Source organism: Lactuca serriola, chromosome 8 (genome assembly GCF_051521515.1).
Source record: "Lactuca serriola cultivar US96UC23 chromosome 8, Lser_US96UC23_V15, whole genome shotgun sequence".
NCBI classification, from domain to species: Eukaryota; Viridiplantae; Streptophyta; class Magnoliopsida; order Asterales; family Asteraceae; genus Lactuca; species Lactuca serriola.
The window spans coordinates 52361882-52372606 of record NC_136415.1 but is presented as its reverse complement, the minus strand read 5'-3'; the positions used below and the strand labels follow the sequence as shown (position 1 = coordinate 52372606).

Here is a 10725-nt window from a genome sequence, read left to right as displayed (position 1 = left end):
ATTACAATAACAGAATTAACATCTAGGTTCTTGATAATTGAAGCACAAACACATACACAATTGCCATTTGTCATCGGTTCTCATTTCAGGTTCAAAGGTAAACTACAACTTCAAAGATATTTCATTCAAAATCAGTTCTGATGTGATGTAAACTACACCTTCAAATAAAAAAAAATCGACAAGAACACAAAATTCATATCAAACACGAGTTCAAATCAGTATAGTCGAAGGCAACACAAAAAAAATGACAGCAACACAAACAAAATTACAATTTTTTAGTTCCAATTACTAGAAAACAAAGAAAAAAAGAAAGAAGAATGCAGAAGAATAAAGTAGACAGTAGGAAAAAGAAAGAAACATGCAGAAGCAGGAGCAAACACGAACCTTAGTTGTGGGGTCGAAGGTCTCTGATGTTGTTGTGGGTGGCTGTGACGATCTCTGATCGGCAGGGAGGAGATGGCTACCGGCGGTGTTTTCACAGGGGAGGGCTTGAGGAGGAAATGATGGAGAGAACAACAATGGAGGCGTTTGTTGTTGTTTTTGTGTCGATATAGAAGGGTTAGGTTAAGGGATATATTTGTCAATTCTTTTAATGGTGAAATAAAAAGTTTTTGATAAGTAAGGGGTAAATGACTTATCAAAAAATGACTATTAAAGGCTCCAAACAGCTATTAGTTGTTTTTAATTTTTTTTATCTAAACACTATTTTTGACTTATACCGATGTGAAACTAATAATAAGTTAAAAAACTACTTTTGTAAGCTTTGCCAAACACCCTCTTAAGAGCGAGAGCGTCTTGTGGATATTTTTTTGAACCTGATGGGGTTGGTGTTGAAAGGCAACTTGTCGGATCACCAACCAATTGGTTTAAAAAAAATTGATTCCTATTATGGTCCAATTATTTTTAGAATTTTCCACTTGTGGTTTCTAACGGAAGGGATTTGAAAAAGGTTGTTAGAGCCTTTTGGTGTTATCTAAGGGTTAGATACATAATATTATATGGTTACATTTAAGAAAACATTAAGAAACTTTAAAACGTAACATAATAAATCGTCTTGTGGAAAGAAATTAAAAGGGACAAAAAGAAGAACTTCAAAAGAAAGTCAAAGATATTGATAGTCGCATGGATGGTAACCTTGCTACTAGTTTCCGGTTAGAATAAAGAATCATGTATATTAAAAAATCGGGGGATATAGTGTGTTTGGAAATTACGGATTTAGCTAAAAGTGTTGATATATTATGGGGTTAAAAGGTTATATTAAATCAAAAGTTGTGAGACCCGTATATTATACGGATTGATTTAAAAAATGATTAAACTTAAAATATAAAAATGAAATATTTTTTAATATACAACTTTAAAATCAGAAAGAAAGATTACAATTTAATATCATATATATGATATTTAATACTTTATATATATAAGTATATAACTTTAATTAAAATTTAAAACAAACCAAAAATTGACAAGTGGATAATATTTATTTTAAAATTACCACTAAATGACGAGTGTCAAAACTCATGAGAGATTGACAAGTGGCAAAAAAAACATTTATTTATTAAGGAGAAAATTCTTTCAGGGGATTTTTGAATCTGAAAATAAGACAAATAGTCATTGGGGAATCGATACTGACTTTATTTTATTTTATTAGTTTATTTGTATTTTGCAACAAAGTTCGTGTCGATTGAAATGATGTGGCCAACTTAAGAAAATGACTTCTTCAAACAACAATTTTTTATGTGATCATTTTCTTTCATTGAATCACCGTTTACACGTTTGGAACTTAGATAAGAGTGTGAGATTGTGTGAATGAAAAAGAACACAAAAAACAAAATATAACTTCAAAACTGAATTCTTAATCAATACTTGAAAAAAAAATATTCAACAAATAATGAAAATGAAATATGTATAAGGAGAAGATAAGCCTTCCTTAACCCTAAGAGATCTTAACTAATTAGGAAAAAATCTCAAATTATTTATGAAAAAGTAAAGTTACTGAAAAAAAAAATAGAAAAATATGTTTTTGAGACCCTAAACAATCTTGAATGGCCAAAAGCATCACCCGACATGGCGAACCTATGAGTTCTCTTAATCGGAGGAGAATTTGAATAAGAGATGAATAGATGTATTAATGATATTTGTTGTTTCCAAAAAAAAATTAGTAGATATAACCAATTCGATCATGTGTCCATTATACAACTAGAATATTGAACATTTTGTTTGCCACTTGCCCTTTAGTGGTATCTTTTATGGAGCTAAGTTGATCGTTAATGGAACCTCACAATTCCTTAAGTTTTTTTACTTGTCAAAGGAGTGGCACTCTTGTGAGTGGATAATGCAACACTTATAGCTGATCAAAAGAAGGGTTTTATGTTAAATAAAAGTTGTTCACAAAAATACGTTAATAAGAAAATGAAATTAAAAACCATAGGAGAATATACATAAAAGTGAAACGGACAAAAGCAAGCCTTAATTTCAGGCGTAGCCGCGTAGGGTATCTTTATCTTTCTATTTATTAGTATTATCATATGGTAATGAATATCACCCTTTCCAATCTCCGAATCTCAATTTTGTCCCTTTTTATGTCACTTTTTTTTAATCTCATCCACGATCGGGAAAAAAAGAATATAAAGAGAAGTCCTACCTCATCGTCAAAAAAGAAAATATTTTATTCTTTTTATATTTTAAAGTTTCTCTGCCTCTTTAGATCTACTTATTTCTTTTACTTTTTATTTTTTTAATCTACTACTTTAAAATTCTTACCTTCCGGCTCGTTCCATGCGGAGTGGGAATATAACAATTTCTAGTTTAATATATAAATGTTCTTATATTTCTATTCAAATATAGTAATTAAAGTTTTACATAAACGGGTAAACAAGCAAAAAGTTTTAATATATAAAAAGAAGGTGAAACAGACAAAATTGCAAGAATGGTCTCTGTGGTATGTCAAAACTAGCACTTTTAGTCCAAAATGGTTTTGGTTTGCAAGGATGGTCTAATAGTTTCGTTTTATTGCGAGTTTGGTCCAATTTTCTATGAACTTTTTTATAATGACAAATTTGCCCTTATATTTTAATTTCCCATTTTTATTTTATTATCAGTAATTAAAAATAAAACAAAAATAAAATACCTTCTCTCTCTTTCCACCGTATTCCCCCCATATTTTTTTTTTCTTTTTAACCAAGAACAATTCATCTTCTTCATCCCTCCCCTACCTATCTGATATGTCTTCTTCGATAAGTTCAAAGAAATCAGTTCAAAACAATTTCAAAATCAAACATGTTGCAACCTCTCAGTGACCTATGTGAGAATACAATCGCCGAAAAACACATCTTTTCTCTTGCCCGACCCACCCGCTTGACCCTCAACATCACCTATTACATCTGGCCATCATCCATCGTACCTCGCCCATCACCTAAACCAGGTAACATCTCCAACGAATACCAACAACACCATCGTCTCCCAGGTCAAACCACTATACCTGGCTTTTCTCTCATTGTCGTTTAGAGCTACAATGCCATTGTTATCATTGTTCTTCTACAAGAGTCATCTTCTACGCCTAAAATTGATACACACACCGATTCAGAGAAGAATAAGAGAGAGGGACATGATTGGCATTTGATTCAATAATTGGAAAGGACACAAAAATTTCTAGGTTGTAAATCATAATCCCTTTCATCTGTAAATCGTAATCTCTTTAACTTGTACTGATTTTGGGTATATGGTGTCTGCGATTCAGGGAGAGGGATAAAAAGGGGTGTAGTTTACCTTCATCTTTATGTTTATTGAGTTGTTTGTGTGCTTGTGGGTTTGAGTCGGACAATTTATAGAAGAAATTGATTCCGATGGTGGTGATGGCAGTTCATTAGAAATCGATTTCTTAGTTCGTGAGTATGATGTTCTTGTTCTTGAACTCCGGAAAAACCGAGTGTTCTTGAGATTCATATGCATATATGAGTGTGTATGTGTTTAGTCTATTCGACTTCATACAATGAATTGAACAAAATTGATAAAAGTTAGGGTTTTTCATTTTACAAATCCACTACCAGATCTATATTAATTTTGTTTGTAGAGAGAGAGAGAGGGAGAGTATTTTATTTTTGTTTTATTTTTAATTGTTTTTTAATTACTGATAATAAAATAAAAATATAAGGGCAAATCCATCATTATAAAAAAGTTCATAGGAAACTGGACCAAACTCGCAACAAAACGAAACTATTGGACCATCCTTGCGAGCCAAACCCATTTTGGACCAAAGGTGCTAGTTTTGACATACCACCACAGGGACCATTCTTGCAATTTTGTCGCTTTGAAATAACTTTGACGAACATGAAGGATACACAGAAAAACATAGCTCATGCACAAAGCCTCAATGATAGATTACAACTCTTAAAACTCGAGGAGTTCATGTTCTTAGTCATAATCCATCAGCGATTTAGTTATGTCCAATATTCCTTAAGAACAGTGATCCAATCATGTTTTCGCTTTATTGCTTTGTTTATTTTGTTTCTGATTTATGTACTAGTCTAACATCATGGACATGTTTATTTGCTCAATTTGCATAAATACTAATTTATATTAAAATAAAATACTTTAACCATGATCAACGAGTAAAGAATCAAAGCATTCGTACATTCATGGCATACAATTTATCATCAACTAAATTATTGAAAGCAATGCCCGCTGGTCTTTAAAACCGACAATAATGTATTTACAACAACAAATAAAAATAGTGTGATTAAATTTGCATTCCGTGCTTAACTACAGTTTTTAAGATGCAATTCGTTATTGGTTCAACACATGCAAAACACATGACGAGCGATTTGTTATTGAATATTGACCATGACTCGTCGAAATTTTCTAAAAACATGTTTATTATATCATCATAAGTAAATTACGAAGAATTATTAAATAAGTGTGTGATTAACAAAAAGCTGTTAAACTTTAGTATTTAATACATTATTTCCATTTCTTTATATGTGACAAGTTCTACAATTCTAATGACGTGACATGACTAAGTAATTAGTAAACCAATGTTTATTCCAAAGATGTAGACTCCTTAGAATTGGGTAATATTCATCACTTTAGATGGGAGGAAATTCATATGGTGGGGACATTTTTGTTCAAATTCGGTGGATAAAGGTATATGCTGACGCTACATGTGGAGAAAAATAAAGTGTTTTTTTTAAACAAACCTGTACGTAACAGTAACATGTTATATTCTAATGTGGCGAACAAATAACGAACGTTATAATGAAATATCAATTTAATCGAACTTGTCAAATAAAGTACCAAATAAAAATTACAAAATGCCAATTTTTTGACACATGGAAGAACATTGGGATTTACCATGGTTTCACAATCAATGTGATGAGCTAACCAACAAACCAAAAGTCCGATAGAATAAAATCTCGCTAAAACAAGCAACTAAATTAATCACTTGAATTGCTATATGAACTATGGGATTTTCATCTCCGTAGATGCTCTAATTATTTCACCTCATTACACGATAATATGGAAGGTATGTTTATAGGCAAACGAAAGTTGACCCTAAAAACTTTGTCTAACATAAGATACAATCGAGTTTGAGTCAAAAACCTTGATGAAGTGGTAAAAAGTTAAAGCATGATCGGTATGATATGGTTTGGGTCGGATTGGTTCGTATTATGTCGTAGCGATAGTGGTGTGGTTTGTCTCTTTAGTGTTGCGCCCAAAATGGTGATGTTCGGCATAGCATGATTGTATTGGTCAAGCATTCATCAGACCAACTTTTTGTTGGGTAATCTTGACATGGGTCATGAGTAATTTCATGTTATGGGTATGGGTAAAAGGTTAATATTGGTTTGCTTTATTTAGTGTTTGAATAAAGGATGTTTAACCAAGTTCAATGCCACAATGAAACGTTGATTGTTGAAAATCAAACTAATAGACACGCAAGGAAACTGACAAATAATATTGAGAATTATATGTCGATTAGTTGCGAAATACAGATCCAATTATTATTATTAGATTTACCAAGTTTCGTCCAAAACCAAATCAATCCTTCACGATTTGATCTAATTATAAGAAAGGAAGAAGAAAATTGTCCTATTGTTGGACGAAATTAAATGCTAGACAGAAAAATATAACCGACCTGTTGACGGCTGATCTTGAACTTCAAACAACTGCACGGATCGGACTCCTGTCCTTAAAGGTTTTTACTTCGCTTCTACTAGTTGTAAACAACAGAGTAAACCCCCAGGATTTAATGCAGATCTATCGATCTTCCAACAGCACTGGAAATCGACAAACACAAAGCGAATACTCGGAAACGGAAGAAAAAAAAAAGCAGAGAGTGGGAGAGAGCTCTAAATTTCGTGATTGTGTCAAATGGCTCCTAGGGAGCAGTATTTATAGGTATCGAAACCCTAGAAGGCATGAAACGGGCCCCCATAGGCTGGCCCCAGAAACCCTAGGGCGACGACTTGCTCTCCAAGCAAGCCGTTTCCTGATCCTTCTAAAATGCCCTGATGACTTATCCTCCACGAAGTCAACGCCAGTCAACCATTTGACCGGATCGGTCAAACCGTCTTGACCCGCACTCGTCAAAAATAAAAGCTCCTCAGCTCCCGATGCGTCCGGATCGGTCAAACCGTCTTGACCCGCACTAGTCAAAAATAAAAGCTCCTCAGCTCCAGATGCGAAGTGTCAAGTGCGCCTAAATCGCACCATTTCGCGGTGTCGGCCAGTGCTAGGCTAAAATAGGTGCGCGCGTGGGCTTGGCCAATTCCTTTGGTCCACTAAAGCCTTTGAAGGCCTATCAAGGGAATAAGCTTATAAACCCACAAAAGTTTCTTCCCTCCACCAATGTGGGATACAAAGGAAATTGCCAACTTGCAATTCCTTTATATATATATATATATATATATATATATATATATATATATATATATATATATATATATATATATATATATGTATATATATATATATATATATATATATATATATATATATATAAAGTTCCAACAATCCCGCACCAAGTTGGAAAGTTTCCTTTCACTCAGACAGATGATGTCACTTGGGTGTCACGAAGATTAAACCCTAGTTTAATGAGAACAAACAAGAAGAGACCGATTCAATGGTATCCTTATAGGTTTAAACCATGAACCTTAATGACCTCTCCGGTTTACCCCCACACATCACAAGTCATCTTTGTGTTCTCCCTGAGCGCTAATATGGCCATGCGCTATAAACCCTTTTCATAATCCTTTAGAAGATAAACCACTAATCTTCACTTGAGGCGGCACCACCTCTAGATCATATAGGCAAAGTTTTACAACATCTTCGTTGCTTAGATGTCTCCAAAACTTTGTTAAGAGTCATAACTCAACCTCGTTCTCGGCAACGACGTATTATCCTACCTCACATGGATCTATCAATAATGATAGCACCTTCTATCGTTAGTGACTTCGCTGTTACACTTTAAACTTGAGAATTAGGAGCACTAATGTCAAGTTGGGTTTCCATCACTAAGCGATTCTATTGTGGTTTTAGACCCATGACTTCGTGGTAGATGTAACCAAATCTCTCGTCAGAGGTTTGGTAAACGGATCTGTCAAGTTCCTACTTGTCTTGACATAGACAACCTTGATGGTACCACTTTCAATTAGTTGTCTCACAAAATTGTGTCGCAGACCTACATGTCTCGACTTCCTATTATATACCGCATTATATACTCTGGACAGTGTGGCCTCACTGTCACAGTACATGGGTATTGAAGGCATAAGGATATCCCACAAACGGATATCCATAGATCTCGAATCCACTCTACCTCTTTGCCCGCTGCTGCTAAGGCAATTAGCTCTGCTTCCATCTTTGAATGAGGTATGCATGTCTTTTTCTTGCTCGCCCAAGAAATAGCACCACCAGCTAGAGTATAAATCCAACCACTTGTGGATTTTGAATCACTAGTGTGATCAATCCAGCTGGCATCGGAATAACCTTCAAGTATTCCATTAGATGACGAATATGTCAACTCAAAAGAACTTGTCCTTTTCAGGTATCCTAGTACTCTACCCACTGCCTTCCAGTGCTCCGTCCCTGGATTAACAGTATATTGACTCTGTTTTCTTATAGCGAATGCGATGTCAGGTCGAGTGTAGTGAGTAGCATACATCATGCTTCCAACTGCACTATCATATTCTAGTTGAGCCACTGCTCGACCAGAATTCACCTTTAGTTTCACACTTGAATCAAAAGGAGTGTTGAATTCTTTAATGTTCCAATGTTGAAACTTTGTCAGAATTTTCTCTATGTAATGAGATTGACTCAAAGAAATCTGACCACCAGTCCTTTTCACCTTGATACCAAGAATTGTATCAACTTTTCCAAGATCTTTCATCTTAAAGTTCGAGGATAGATATTTCTTCGTCTCAAGAATACCTTCTAGGTGAGTGCCAATGATCAACATATCATCAAAATAAAGACATATAACTACTATGTAATCGGATGTAAGTTTAGAATAAATACATCTGCCAGCACTATTATGTTGAAAACCAAAGGCAGTCATAGCGGTGTCAAATCTATCATGCCACTGTTTAGGAGCTTGCTTCAACCCATACAAGGATTTAACAAGTCTACACACTTTATTTTCCTATCCAGGTATCACGAAACCTTCAGGTTGCTCCAAGTAAATCTCCTCCTTGAGATAACCATTTAGAAAGGTTGTCTTCACATCCATTTGATGAATGTACGATCCTTTCAAAGAAGATATTGCTATGAGAGTTCTAATAGAACTAATCCTAGCAACTGGGGCATAGGTATCAAAATAATCTATACCTTCTCGCTGCATATAGCCCTTAGCAACTAATCTTGCTTTATAGGCAGATATAGATCCATCTGGATGATACTTTCTCTTGAATATCCACTTGGATCCTATGGGTTTTCTCCCCTTGGGTAGATTAACTAACTCCCAAGTTCCGTTACCAATGATTGAATCCATTTCGTCATTGATGGCTTCCTTCCACAAAGGAGCATCTCAAGACATCATGGCTTCAGTAAAGGTCTTAGGATCATCATCCAAATTAATGGAAAAATGACATCTCTCGTCACTTTCTTTTATGTTCCTTCGACCAAATAAGAATAGAAATCATCTCCAAAACTTTTCTCTATTCTAGCCCTAGTACTTCTCCTTGGTTCCTCCACAATAGGAGGAGGTGAGAGTATTTCTCGAGAAGTACTTGTAGATGTTGTATGACTAGAGTTGTCACACCCCAAAACCACGAACGGCGGAAACGTTCAGGGGTAGAGGACGTCATGTACAGTATCACAACAGTGTAAAATAGTAAACAAGCAACAACATCATCCATTGCATTATAAGTAAAGTTTTAATACATGTGTTCTTTCAATGTAATAAGACACCAAAAATATATAATAAAAATAAAAGACGAGACTTGTCTGCTCCGTCTTCTCAAAACCTGGCCACCGTACCTGTCTACTGATGACCTGAGAAATACAAGTTATTTTGAAAGAGAGTATCAGCTTTAAAGCTGGTGAATTCATAAGTATTTAAGTGTCATTGTCTTGCTTTGAAAAGCTGTTTTAAAAGTCATTTAAACCTTTAAATGAAAATGTTGTTGTAAGTATGAAAAGCCCTATAAAATCCCTTATTTTCTAGTAGTTTGAGATGTAGTCTTCTACCAAGACCCGAATGTTTTGTTATGACAATGTAGTCTTCTACCAAGACCCGAATGTTTTGTTATGATAAAGTAGTCTTCTACCAAGACTTAAATGTTTTTTTATGATAAAGTAGTCTTCTACCAAGACCCGAATGTTTAGTTATGATAATGTAGTCTTCTACCAAGACCCGAATGTTTTGTTAGTAAAATGATAGTTTTTCCTTCTTTTCGACTACTACAAACATTAATTAGTCTAACTCATCGTTTATGTGAATATATCACAAAATAAAGTAAATAGGAAAATATACTAAAGTAAGTGTTATCCCGAGGTACTAGGGCTAACACGACATCGCGGTAAGCGAAAAGTATAACCTAATGAACATCCGAAGATTGTCCAATTTTCCTCTGTAGCAGCAGCAGGATAGAGGAAGGGTTAGTCCCATAAAGGTACTCCTAGTATAAGTAATAACCTAATGATCATCCGAAGATTTTCATCTCATCCTCTGTTGCAACAGCAGGATGGAGGAATGGTTAGTTCCGATATCGATCTATCTATGATAAGTGATAACCTTAGACATCCGTAGATGTTCATCACCCACTATTGCTAACAGCTGGGTTCCGGAATGGTTAGTCCCGTCCATATATCTCGAGGTACTAGGGATAGGGTCCCGTCTAGATATCCCGAGGTACTAGGGATAGGGTCCTGTCTAGATATCCCGAGGTACTAGGGATAGGCAGGAAGATTTACACAGAAGGTACTAATAAATCATCCTCGCAATTCGAGATACAAGTATTCATGTTAATATACACAGGTAAATGTATCTACGTAAATGTACTCATGTAATGTGTTCATGTAAGCGTATTCATGTATCAGGTAAGCATATGTAAACGTACTCATGTATCATGTAATCATATGTAAATGTACTCATGTATCAGGTAATGTGCTGGTATAGACTCATGAATGAACTGACTCTTGTGTGATTCCTTGTAATAGGAATAATGTTTGATATCTTCAAATTATCCCTATGATAATTTACTGAAAGGTAATTGGTTGTTCAAGTAGGTTTAT

The 10725-nt window shown here is 34.8% G+C and overlaps 1 pseudogene; it reads right to left on the bottom strand.

The window, feature by feature from the left end:
- Positions 1-7675: 7675 nt before the first annotated feature.
- Positions 7676-8380, bottom strand: LOC145066899 (secreted RxLR effector protein 161 pseudogene; annotated as a pseudogene).
- Between the last annotated feature and the right edge of the window lie 2345 nt (positions 8381-10725).